The sequence below is a fragment of the Centruroides vittatus genome, unplaced genomic scaffold (assembly GCF_030686945.1).
Source record: "Centruroides vittatus isolate TY-2023 unplaced genomic scaffold, ASM3068694v2 contig_388, whole genome shotgun sequence".
NCBI classification, from domain to species: Eukaryota; Metazoa; Arthropoda; class Arachnida; order Scorpiones; family Buthidae; genus Centruroides; species Centruroides vittatus.
This window is the reverse complement of record NW_027122204.1, coordinates 1968359-1982074: the sequence shown is the minus strand read 5'-3', so window position 1 is coordinate 1982074 and position 13716 is coordinate 1968359. Positions and strand designations below refer to the sequence as shown.

General features: G+C 33.7%; 2 long non-coding RNA genes across 2 annotated transcripts; one reads left to right on the top strand and one right to left on the bottom strand.

The window, feature by feature from the left end:
• Window positions 1-2541: 2541 nt before the first annotated feature.
• On the bottom strand, window positions 2542-3116 carry LOC136975829 (uncharacterized). The gene is made up of 2 exons (XR_010880832.1): window positions 2738-3116; window positions 2542-2663 (listed from the first exon to the last, which is right to left on the bottom strand). It is a non-coding gene; the product is annotated as an uncharacterized lncRNA (long non-coding RNA).
• Window positions 2662-11224, top strand: LOC136975830 (uncharacterized). Its single transcript, XR_010880833.1, has 2 exons — window positions 2662-2742; window positions 11000-11224. It is a non-coding gene; the product is annotated as an uncharacterized lncRNA (long non-coding RNA).
• The last annotated feature ends 2492 nt before the right edge of the window (window positions 11225-13716 follow it).

Sequence of the window (13716 nt, the reverse complement as noted above, 5' to 3'; positions counted from 1 at the left end):
GAAATAATTTTTCAAACGAAATCTTTATTTTATATAAATTTTGATTATATTTTTTCATTTTAAAACAGACTTTTAAAGTTACTTTAAATAATTATCTGTAATTTCAGACTACGAATTCATTTTATAGTTGAATTTAAATATATTTTGTTCAACGTTTACAAAAATATATTTAATATCTCTTTCTTATAAAACTAAATTCGAGAGAAGTCATTCTAATCACTTATCAATCTCGTTTGATTTATATTTAATGCAATGATAACAAGAATACATCCATTATAAAATGCAATGATAACAAGCATACATCCATTATATTTATGCAATGATAACAAGAATACATCCATTTATAAAAGTCTTGGAATAACATTAACCATAAATCAATTAAATTGTGTTCTGTCTTAATGTTAATTATACCTACATTTACTTGTTCACTCCAAGATATTATATCATGGCATTATAAATTGAAAAGTGGATTTCTTAAGATTAAATTACTTGCGTAATCAGAACAAGTCCGATAATTATATATTCGAAACTCTGCATCGCATAAATAAATAAAAAAACAAACTCTTCTATTTTACGAGCATTTTTTCAGACCAATTTGTGTTTTGATTAGATTTCAATGTAGTTATAGAACGCATACATTACGTATATTCTTAAGAATTTTATTCTATTGGGCTGTAGAGTTCAACGCGTGTAAAATCAATTTATAAATGAAATCACATGCGAAGTGAAAATTCTATTTAATATGCTAAAATATCATAATCAATATCATCAGCCCTTCCTGTGGTGGCTGGAAAGCTCCCCATCCTCCTATTTCTCCAATTTAATAGCAAACATTTATGTATCTCTAGGGGCAGGAATATTGATATTAATCGAACCACCTTCAATGCCAACGTGTTTGAACTAGACCGGCCTATATCTGCACTCCCCTCATCCTGCCATAAAGAAAGGGCTTTCTCCGCGTGTTTCCTTTGGAGCGATTGAGGCTTTTACAGATGGATCCAAATCAACGGACGGCACGGCAAGTGCCTTTATGATCTTCAGGCAGGTGAAGAGGTTTACAATGATTTCTTTGGTCTACACCCGGAATGTTCTGTTTTCCAGACTGAGATCTTCGTTGTCTTGATAGCAATCAAGTTGTGCAACACTAACTTTGTGAACAAACTGATAAACATCTTCACAGACATTGCTGCAATGTTGCTGCTCTGGAGAATAAGGATAATACTCGCTCACCTTGTTGCGAACGACCTCTTCGCTGCAGCTTCTACGTCTTTTAACAAGAATGTCATAAATTGGGTCAAAGAACACAGTGGCATTCTGGGTAATGAACGGGCTGACTTTCTGGTACGAAGCGTATCGCTGATTCCTGATACTTCTCCTGCCTACAATCTCATTTCTAAATCAAGACATACATACTTTATCTGTAACAATGTCAGTAGTAGTCGTTTGGGCAGCTCTAATCACAAAATTCCCATAGGATAACATGTATGGGTGGCACTAATCACAAAAATTTTAAATCTCGTACGATAACATGTATGGGTGCACTAATCACAAAATTTTCTCGTACGATAACATGTATGAGTGGCACTAATCACAAAATTTTTGAGTAAATACATTTATAAGTTAGTTGATAATAATTTTTCGGAGTAACTTACCATTCGACGTCGATATAATTTTTAGATCGCAGAGTAACTTACCATTCGACGGTGTCCCGTTCGATATAATTTTTAGATCGGTGTAATGTACGACATTTTCAAGTAAGTTGGTAGACTTACCATTCGACGCGAAATTTTTCAGATTAAGTCGGTTGATATTAATTTTTGACTTACCTTGTCAAGTAAATAAATTTTTGCACACACAATTTAAGTGTGTTAGATCACGCGTTTATAAATTATTTTATTAAGTAAGTTGGTCGATATTAATTTAATTGTTAGAAATTATTTTACTTTGTCGAGTAAATAATTTTTAGATCGCAGAGTAACTTACCATTCGACGCGAAATTTTTCAGATTAAGTCGGTTGATATTAATTTTTGACTTACCTTGTCAAGTAAATAAATTTTTGCACACACAATTTAAGTGTGTTAGATCACGCGTTTATAAATTATTTTATTAAGTAAGTTGGTCGATATTAATTTAAGTGTCAGAAATTATTTTACTTTGTCGAGTAAATAATTTTTAGATCGCGAAAATTTTCAGAGTAAGTTGGTTGACTTACTTTTTGATATAATGTACGGATCGTTCTAATCACAAAATTGTTAAGTAAATAAATTTTCACCTTTTATAAATAATTTTTTATTTATCAAGTAAGTGGTAGAATTTATTTTACCTAGTCAACTTGCTAAGTGGAGCGCTAAACAAATTGACTAGGTAAAATAAATTTGTATTACAAAGAAATTTAAATCGCCTCGTCCCAGCGAAGACGTCTTCGTTCCACTCGATTGAGGATGGTTTCTTATCTACAAATAAATATTATTTGAGTACATATAGTAATTGCATACAAAACAATATTCGGATTCGTTTTGTGGCTCATCTGTAAGTTTTCTAAATAAATATATTATTTTAAAATAAGCACCCATCTGTAAGTTTTATCTAGAAAACATCTTTGTAAATTATTTTACTCACCATTAGCGGGCATGATTTTTTCTCGGAGAATACATTTAAAGAGCTAAACAGGAGAATAAAAATATTTTAAACAATGGTTGTCAGCGGTTTTAACTAAATAAATAAAAGTTAATTTACACAATGCTTCAAAATTATTGGTTTGAAGCCGATGCTCGAAAAGTTCTCGGCCACAACCGGGCCGCGTCCGGGTGATCCCAGGGATCTGGCGTATCCCCGGTATCTCCTGGCCACCGAGGAGGCACTATCTCCTCCTCGGCCCACCATTCCGCATAGCCGCCTGTTCGCTCGGCATCGGCACTTTTTATAGTTTTTTTTACTAATTTCAGCATGTCTCTCTTCACCCTGCTTGTCTTCATTCTGTATATAAATGATCTTATTGTTTAAATTAATATAAATATTTTATCGCGTTGTGTGTATAGAAATAAATTATCTAACCGTCTTTCCTGCTGTAATTGTCTTAGTTATAAAATTCGAATTATATACTTCTCTCCACAAGTCACCCGCTATTTTTTTCCCCCGCGGAAGGACTATTATTTCGGAATATTGAGATTTTTCAACTCTTTTTATAGCCTGCTCCACGCAGTTTCGATCAACTGTGTCTCTATTCTAAACATTTTATTTAAAATTATTTTTAATAAAAATAATAAAACGCTTACCATTATCAAGATGACTGTTGAGCTTACCATTGTCAAGATGAAATTCGGAGCTGTGAAACTCCTCGGTTTGCGCAATTATTTATACTCATTTTATTTTCCTTTAGGTTAATTTTTTATTGCGTTGTATATTAAATATTCTTCCTTGTACAATTTATCATTCTCGAACACGCTAAAGTTATTTCCGTAAACAAGATCTATGTTTCTCACGGGCTAAATTCTGGTATGTCAGATATTTATTTTTGTTAATAAGGTCTTCGCAACTGCTACAAAAATGAAAGGAAATTACCCTCCAAATAAGAAAGGCTTTGATGCCATGAACGAGTATTTGCAGGGAAAATGTCTAATGTTTTTAAAAAAAGGCGATATGTATTATTAGAAAGCGAGCTTTCAAAGGATAGTTGAAAATATTGTGCGTGGAAGAGAATGATATTACGCGAGTAATTTATGATGATCACTAGACAAACATTTCTTCCAAATTAAATTTATCTCTTAATTCTATTTTAACTAAGAGGCTTAAAGTTTGTTGACACAACCCAGTTAGATTTTTTCCCGATGAGGCTCCGCCGGGATCGAAAATTGTTAAAGGGTTTTCCGGGCGAGAGGGGCTCAGCTCGGGTTGAGAACTGCGGACTTCCTAGTTCTAACCGTCTACTGCAATACAACACAGCTAAGAATTTATTAAATAGAAAATGAATTTAATGCGAAACAGACTGCCAAAACCTAAAATTTCTGAAGATCGGGAGTCGAAAATTTGACTTAGATCTAAGCATGCATAATACAATAATAATGGTAAGGAGTTTAAATTATATAAGAATATTTAGACGAAAACATATAGAGCGTTTATTACAGAAAATGTTTTAGCTAACGATCATTTTTGTGTGTAGAAGAGAATGATATTACGTAAGTAATTTATATATATTTGTAAGAAAAAATTTCTTTCAAATTTACATTATAAATTCATCTCTTAACTAAGAGGGTTAAAGTTTGGTGACACAACTCTGTTAGATTTTTCCTCGATGAGGCTCCGTCGGGATCGAAAATTGTTAAAGAGTTTACGAAATTAGTTTTTCAGGACAAAAGTTTTACGAAATTAATTTGCCGACACAGTTTAGGGTTTTCCAGGCGAGGGGCTCCGTCTAGGTTGAGAGCTGCGGACTTCCTAGTTCTAGCCGGTATAAACTGGTTCCGTCTCCCGGTTTGCTATATATACTCAAGCCGTCTACTGCAATACAGCAACCAAGAAAACATGTTGTCGGTAAGAATTTATTATTAAATAGTATGTAATTTAGAAAACAGAGTGTCGGTAAAAAGAGAGCCAAAACAATTTTTACACTTTAAATGCTTTTATTATTTTTCATTGAATTACAGCATTGGTTATACGTTACAGTAAGTGGGCGCGCTAAATACAAACGGTGTTTAACAAAGTTTTGTACAAATTCGTCGTTATAGACTTTATCCGTTTTACTTAATTCGTTTAAACATTGGTTTCTATTCATTTTATATAGAAAATACAAACAAAAATAGCCGCAATTCGTCGAATATAAACTCTGATGAACGTTATTATTCCAGCAACAAGTTTTAGAATTGCGTGTTATAAAATTTATTATATTCTGTTTCGATGGCTTAATCCCATAACTATCGTAGTAAAAACAGATTTTTCCGTCAAAGAATACCGATATCCAGTGAGTTCCGGGTTTATTTCTTTCGTCTAAGTTAATTATATACGATTTATACTTAGCGATGCAAACAGGTAAATCATCCGATGCAAAAACTCCTCCAAAAGTTTCTCTTATTTTCGGATCGCTGGATGCGAGCCTCCACAGCGTGACGGTGTTCATTAGTAATCGACAAAAACAGTCCTCGAAGCATCGATTTCTAGAGTATTATTGTATTCGAGTAAACAAATAACGTTTACAGTTTCTAGTAATGCCGTTGCGAACTTAAATTCGATTGAGATGTTTCCTATTTGATTTATACTCTTATGTGATTCGGAGGCGGCTCGATCCTGTGTTAAGTCGAAACTGTAGAGAGTATATCCGTCTTTATACTCTTTGTAAGATATGTTAGTATATTTATGGTGATTAATACATCCTATATCTTCGAATAATGATATAAAATTCCTTCCATAGGCGTTGCCTCCATAATTCGGAGAATATGGTTGAGGCGGAAACATTTGGTTGTCTTTTAATAAACATATATAATTTAAATTGTAATTTTTAAAATTGAAAGGATTATATTTTACATTTCCATTAAATGCAGTATTAGAAACTAGTCCGATAGTCATTCTGTAAGGCAGCTGGCCGATTACGGCGTTTGAGATATTAGTAGATTGTATTCCGCTACTTAGGGTAAAAACTTTTACATCCGTTCTTCGAAACGGCATTTTTATGATGCCTGTTTGCAGCGCTTTTTCTATTCCAATTTGAACAGACGAACTAACGTCTACTTTATTAATTTTTAAAGACGCGTTTTTTATAATTATTTTATAATTATTGCTGGTAGACATTAGAGCAAAATCGTCTTTAGATCTTTCTAATTTAATTCTTAAATCAACGTTATTAATTAACAATTTAGGTTGATTAGACAAATCGATATGAAGCCTTCCGATTAAATCTATTAATTTACTTTGTTTAGCAATATTAAATCTTTTAGCCAATCCTTCATTATTATCGTCTAACGAGTCCATATATTGCGCAGTATCTTTATAAAATAATGCGCTCGTTAAAAAAGTTTCCTGCGCATCTTTTGAATAAAATAATAATGCTTCTAAAATAGATCGGTAGCAGTAATTAGTCTGCGAAATTATTTGTTTATCATTTAAAAACACGCTGCATTGAGAAAATAAACTATTTAAAAAATAATTAACAGGTGCGACCTTTTCTTCGGCAGAAACGTCCGTTCCGTCGTTTTTAATAATTTTTGCTTGAACGTGGAGATAAATCGAATGCAAGTCGATATAATTTTCGCCAGAACCGGATATGTAAAATTCTATCGGGGCACGGCTATCCGATATTGTTGCTACGGGATGAACAATAACTTCTGTAGTATTGTCGATGGCCAGTTGCGTCGAAACGGTGCTAAATAAGTCGAGCTCGCTTTTGGTGCAGGGGCAGGAATTCGGGTCCATTTTTCTTATTCCGAAAATATATCGTGTACTTTCCGTCTTTTATTCTGCGTCTGCTTCAGTCTCTTCGGTCGCTTTCGTTTTATACCCGATCCGCCTTGCACTTTTTTAACTACATCATCTTTAATTTCAGAGCCAATATCCTTTAGATGCGATTTTGCCGATTCTTTAAATGATTTCCCCGCAATTACGTCCGATCCAACACCCGACGCAAAATTTAATGCTTTGCGCCCCAGATACGATCCGATTCGGCCCAGAATCGGTACTGATTTTCTAAAAAGATCGGCGAAGAATCCATACCCTCGCTGAATTTGAGGCCCCGCAAAATAACCTCGTCCCGTCAAATGTTGCCTCAAATATAAATCGGGAGTCCATAACGTACCTCCTGCTTGATTACAGTAGTAATTTATACAAGCTTTTGGATCGAGCTTCATTTTGCACTTCTTAAAGACAAACTAATGCTAGATATTAAACTAACAGGTATTTATAACTGTTTAAAAGATAAAATTAATATTGTTTTTCCTCCGAAAAAGACTATCTCTTTTCCGCTCGCAGATCTCAGTTCGATTTCGATTGTTTCGATAAAATTTTTCCTAATAGGAAAATACAAAGGTTTGGAATAAACTTTGACTATCTGATCTTCTTTCGTGCCCATAACGGGTATAACTCTTAATAACGGCGCTGTTATATCTCCTACGTGATGAGAAGAAATAATATTCGAGTAAATAAAAATTTCCGAAATTCCCGCCGACATTTCGATGGGATAGCGACTTATATATTCGCCGGGTGGAAATTTTGTAGCCGTAAATCCGAGAAAATCTTTCAATTCATCTCCAAATTCTACAGAAATATTCCACGGAACTTTTAAAATAATTTTATTATTAGGCAGCAACGCCAGTTTTATATACTTAAAAATGCTAAGAAATTTTTCGGGAGACGAGTATAATCCGATAGGAATAAAGATTTTTTCGTCTTTATAAACTTTCTTAATTACTTCTCTCTTTCTATTTTTCTCCACTAAATTAAAATATTCGTTAGAGTAGTCCTGAGTCGACAGTCGAAAATTATGAGTCGAATTACCCCTTAATACAGTATCTTCGTTAGGTAAGTTTAGCATATAAAGTAATTTCGACGAATCCTTTACGGTGATAAATAACTCGTGCTCGTCTTTTATATTTATATCCACAGTTTGATTATTTTTATCGAAAATAAATTCTGCCAAATTAGAATTTGTTAGACTAACTATGTTCGAATTTATTATATCAAACAATTCAGTTTTATCGCCTTTAATAGAAATTAATGGAATCAAATATGATTTATCCGGCAAAGGCTCGTCTTCTTCTTTCACGCTTTCTTCGATCGTCACAATATACTGATTATTATGATTAGATATATTAAACCAGTTTCTCGGAATAATAGCTTCGGCAAGACCGACGGTCCAATTTCCGTGTAAATTAATAGGAGGACTCATTTTCACCGTGAAATGCGACTGCGTATTCCCCGGAAACAGGTCCATACTTGCATTACTTATCAGCGTCACGAAAAAATCTGATTGCATCATTTTGTTACCTTTTGTAATTCTTCGGTATAAAACCTTCCTTCTAGAATCTCGTTATTCGCATCTTTTAATACGTAAGTCGGAGGATGTGATAGAAATCGGTCGTGAATAACAAATATTTCCTTCGTCCAGCCCGGCAGATATCCGCGACTAAATGTTTTACGTATTTTCGAAATTCGAACTAAATCACCAATATTAAATTTAAATTTACTTTTCCTTTTTATACCGTACAGCCTATCAAAAATCGAACCGTAATGCAAAAGACTAACTTCAGATGGAGCCATCCCGATACTTCTATGAAAACTATTATTATATCCTTTTACAATATCGTTTAATTTATCGATATATTGATAAGAATTACGATAAGTAATTAATCTATATATTTTATTTCGTAAAGTTTTATTTAATCTCTCGACCACCGAAGCCTTAGTATCCGAATGGGTCGAATAGTGATTAATTTTATATTTTTTAAACAAATTTTTTACTAATCTATTATAAAATTCGGTTCCCTTATCGGTTTGCATATTTTTAGGAACATTGCGTTTAAAAATAATTTGAAACGCTTCGGCAACAGACTTAGGTTTTTTATCCTTTATTGGCACAACGTAACAATATTTACTAAATACATCAATTACTGTTAATAAATATTTTATACCGTTATTATATCTAGAAAATTGCTTTAACACAATTAAATCGGCTTGCCATAGGTCGTTAGGATAAAAAGCTTTAGTTTTTCTTCGCGAATATTTAACCCTTACAGGTTTATGCAACGAATAAACAGGTTGAGAAGACAGCCATTTTTCGACAGTAGATCTCGGAAATTTAGAAGCTTTAACTAGTTTACTCACTCCTCCAAACGATGCCGAAGATTTGGGGTTATAATATAACCGTCTCAGTAGTTTCTCCATTCCGGACTCTTCTTCCTCTTTTTCGACGACTTTTTCCACTGGTAAAATACTCTCGGAGAAATTGTAGAAAAAATTTCTTCGGGACTTTCGACTTGTATCGGTTGATATCGCGGCTTTTCGCCGATTTCGGGTAGAGTCGACAAACTTTTATTTCCTATCCACTCTCTAGGAAAATTTAATTTTCTTACAGCTTCCCAAAACACGTTAAAACCGATAGGCGCAATAGATGTTTTTCGATTGCGAGACAAATGAGATAACAGATCAATTATGTGGCTTCGTGGTACTGGAGTGCCGCTAACTGTTAATTCACCTTTTGTATTCCATCCGTAGTCGTTTTGTCTCAGTTTATCGATTAAATGAGGAATGTATTTTTGATATAGCTGGGGTACAGATATAGTTATTTGTTTAATAAACGCATCCTCACCGTTATCGGAGGTAGGTGGTTTTTCTTCGGGTAGCTCCGGCGGTTTTTCATCGGGCACAACGGATACTCTGACAGGCTCCTTCGGCTTATGGACGGTTCTCTGATATCTCGAAATCAACTGACTTAATAATTTAACTTTACTATCGTCGGATAAATCGGTACTCTCGAGTAATTCTTCGATATTACTTCCAATTCTTATTTCGGGTTTAATTTGATATCCTGCCAGCAACTCGGGAGGGACCAGAGCCATTTGCTTCGCCATTAGATTCTTTTTCCTATTACTTTACCGATTAATCCTCCTGCCATAGACAATAACGGCGCCAGTAGAAGAGGAAGGAATCCACCCGATTGATTAATCAAAATTTTTTTCTTGATATTTAAAGGAACACGTTTTTCACTTAATTTCCTGATTACTTTTTTATATTTTCGTAATTTATGAACGTCAGCAGGTATATTTCCTCTCAGAAAATTATCGCATATTTCGCACAAAACTTTAACTTGGTCGGGAAGTAGCCTCTTTCAATATCGCTCTTCGTTGAGAGGGAGTAGTTTTGGCTAAATGCGCCAACATGTGATAATTTTTCTTTACGTTCTTCATTTTATCGGTAAGTATACCCAATAAATACCTTGTTCGTCCGGAAAACACGAATCCCGCACCGAAAGTTTCTTGTCTGTTTTAGGATGAAAATCCAGCAGCAAATAACCAAAATCCTTTTCTGTCGCTTTTTTATATGCGTCCATAAAAAAATTACATTTTCCTGCGAAAGCTTGACGTCCCAAACAGCTTACTTGACTTTCGTCTCGATTATTTTTAAACAAAATCAAATAATGCGTATTTAAAGTAATATCTCTCATAATTCTATTTTTCGGAAACAGATTTTGCATTATCAGGATCACGCTTACATTATAATGGTGAGACTCTGTTGTGAACAGAAACGCAGTTTTTGAACTGAGTTCGTGCATCAAATCATCGATTACTACTAAATCCCATCCTTGCACAGATTCAGGTAGGCCGTACATAAATGTAATACCTTTTTCATCTCGAAAAAACGGTAAGTATACAGAATAACACCATAAAACTTTCTTTAACTGTTTTTCATAAATTTTACAACGAATAATTTTTCTTACTAACGTAGTCTTTCCACATTGCGACGGTCCGGCGATTATGCAGTTACTCGGGTGCTTAAAATACATGTCAATCGATTTTACTGACTTTAGCAAATTTATAATGTTTCAATCCGCAATTTATCTCTCTAAATATTAATATATTCTTTTTATTCTTTTCAACGTAAACTTCTCTCATAACATCCGAACAATCTTCGAACGAATAATATAATTTATTACTAACGTCGTTAATTCTTCCGTCTTCATCAACAATTACAAAACCGAACTTTCCATCTCCCTTCCATATATCTCCGTTAACTTTAAAATAACGCAAAACAACGGGAAAATTATCGGGAATATCGAGTGAAAAATTATTTACCGCAGCTATACAGCCGTCCAGAGACTTGTACAACCGAGGAGAAACAGAATAATTTCTGTCGCTGTCGTAGGTAAAAATAAAGCCGTATGCTTCCATGTTCGATCCTGGCATTAAAATAAATTCTAACGTATGTTAAAAATTTATATATGTCGACAATCAACCAATCACATTTTATAGTAAGTATGTAATACATTATGAAACCGGAGGTTCTCTGGGACGCAGGCAGGCTTCAAACCAATAATTTTGAAGCATTGTGTAAATTAACTTTTATTTATTTAGTTAAAACCGGTGACAACCATTGTTTAAAATATTTTTATTCTCCTGTTTAGCTCTTTAAATGTATTCTCCAAGAAAAAATCATGCCTGCTAATGGTGAGTAAAATAATTTACAAAGATGTTTTCTAGATAAAACTTACAGATGGGTGCTTATTTTAAAATAATATATTTATTTAGAAAACTTACAGATGAGCCACAAAACGAATCCGAATATTGTTTTGTATGCAATTACTATATGTACTCAAATAATATTTATTTGTAGATAAGAAACCATCCTCAATCGAGTGGAACGAAGACGTCTTCGCTGGGACGAGGCGATTTAAATTTCTTTGTAATACAAATTTATTTTACCTAGTCAATTTGTTTAGCGCTCCACTTAGCAAGTTGACAAGGTAAAATAAATTCTACCACACTTACTTGATAAATAAAAAATTATTTATAAAAGTTGAAAATTTATTTACTTAACAATTTTGTGATTAGAACGATCCGTACATTATATCAAAAAGTACGTCAACCAACTTACTCTGAAAATTTTCACGATCTAAAAATTATTTACTCGACAAAGTAAAATAATTTCTGACACTTAAATTAATATCGACCAACTTACTTAATAAAATAATTTATAAACGCGTGATCTAACACACTTAAATTGTGTGTGCAAAAATTTATTTACTTGACAAGGTAAGTCAAAAATTAATATCAACCGACTTAATCTGAAAAATTTCGCGTCGAATGGTAAGTTACTCTGCGATCTAAAAATTATTTACTCGACAAAGTAAAATAATTTCTAACAATTAAATTAATATCGACCAACTTACTTAATAAAATAATTTATAAACGCGTGATCTAACACACTTAAATTGTGTGTGCAAAAATTTATTTACTTGACAAGGTAAGTCAAAAATTAATATCAACTGACTTAATCTGAAAAATTTCGCGTCGAATGGTAAGTTACTCTGCGATCTAAAAATTATTTACTCGACAAAGTAAAATAATTTCTAACAATTAAATTAATATCGACCAACTTACTTAATAAAATAATTTATAAACGCGTGATCTAACACACTTAAATTGTGTGTGCAAAAATTTATTTACTTGACAAGGTAAGTCAAAAATTAATATCAACCGACTTAATCTGAAAAATTTCGCGTCGAATGGTAAGTCTACCAACTTACTTGAAAATGTCGTACATTACACCGATCTAAAAATTATATCGAACGGGACACCGTCGAATGGTAAGTTACTCTGCGATCTAAAAATTATATCGACGTCGAATGGTAAGTTACTCCGAAAAATTATTATCAACTAACTTATAAATGTATTTACTCAAAAATTTTGTGATTAGTGCTACTCATACATGTTATCGTACGAGAAAATTTTGTGATTAGTGCTACTCATACATGTTATCGCACGAGAAAATTTTGTGATTAGTGCCACCCATACATGTTATCGTACGAGATTTAAAATTTTTGTGATTAGTGCTACTCATACATGTTATCCTATGGGAATTTTGTGATTAGTGCTACTCATTTGACTACTACTAATGTCTTGGAGATCTGGCAACTAAATTGGTACGAGATCTCACAACAGCACATAACAAGAAGTTTTATCCCAAAGGTGAAGGAACGCGTTCAGAGCAAATGGATTCAACCCACACATGATTGAGCCCAATTTTTGACAGAACATGGGCGCTTTCGTGTTTACCTAAAAAGATTTCACGCTCTAATTCTGACTGCTGTCAGTTCTGTGGGGTGCGATACGGTGTCTTCCACGATTTATACAACTATCCTATGCTGGATGACATCAGCTATCAGTGCATGCAACACCCCAATATAAGCAATATAGACTGGCCAGTAAAGACTGATTTTTTTTCTTAGAAAGCACCATCAACTTTAACTTACTAAAGGAATTTGTTTATTTCTACTTTATTAGATGCGCGATCCATTGACCTACTCTTTGGTGATTTGATTCATTCTAGCCTTGGTGCCAATGTATATGTTAGGCTCAAAGACTGAAATCGCTCATTTAGCAAAAAAACGACCACGAAATTCGTGTCGTGGTTTTCATGATATTTCACCACGACGCGTTCTGGTTAAGCGATATTCGCATTTTTTATCAATACAGTATCTTTTACAGTGACACATTACAAACCCTTGTTTTCTTCACCATGTTAACGTGGATGCTGAGCGAAGTGTGAAGTTGAGAGTACATCCTGAATGTTAATAAAGTTACTGTCAGAAATTATAAATTCATTACGAGTATAAAGTCGATCAGGAAGACCCTTGTTTCTTAACTGATAGAGACCTGATGGAGTAATGCTCATAACAACAGCTAAAACATTTCTGGGAGCTGCACGACCCCGGTCAACATTAGGCACCCTAATTAAAACGTTCGAACCAATTTCAATCTGTTTGAGTAACCTAGTCTAACCTAACCAGAACGCGTCGTGGTCAAATATCATGAAAGCCACTACATGAATTTCGTTTCGTGGCCGTTTTGAAACGACACAACGCATTGTGGTCGTTTTTTTCGCTCAATAAGCGATTTCAGTCTTTGAGACTAACATACAGCGTGTCCGAGAAAGAGCTTTATCATTCTAAACATTAATAACAAAAATACTAACAGGTGAAATGAAATGCAGTTTGCTGCAAAAGAATGAAGAAATCT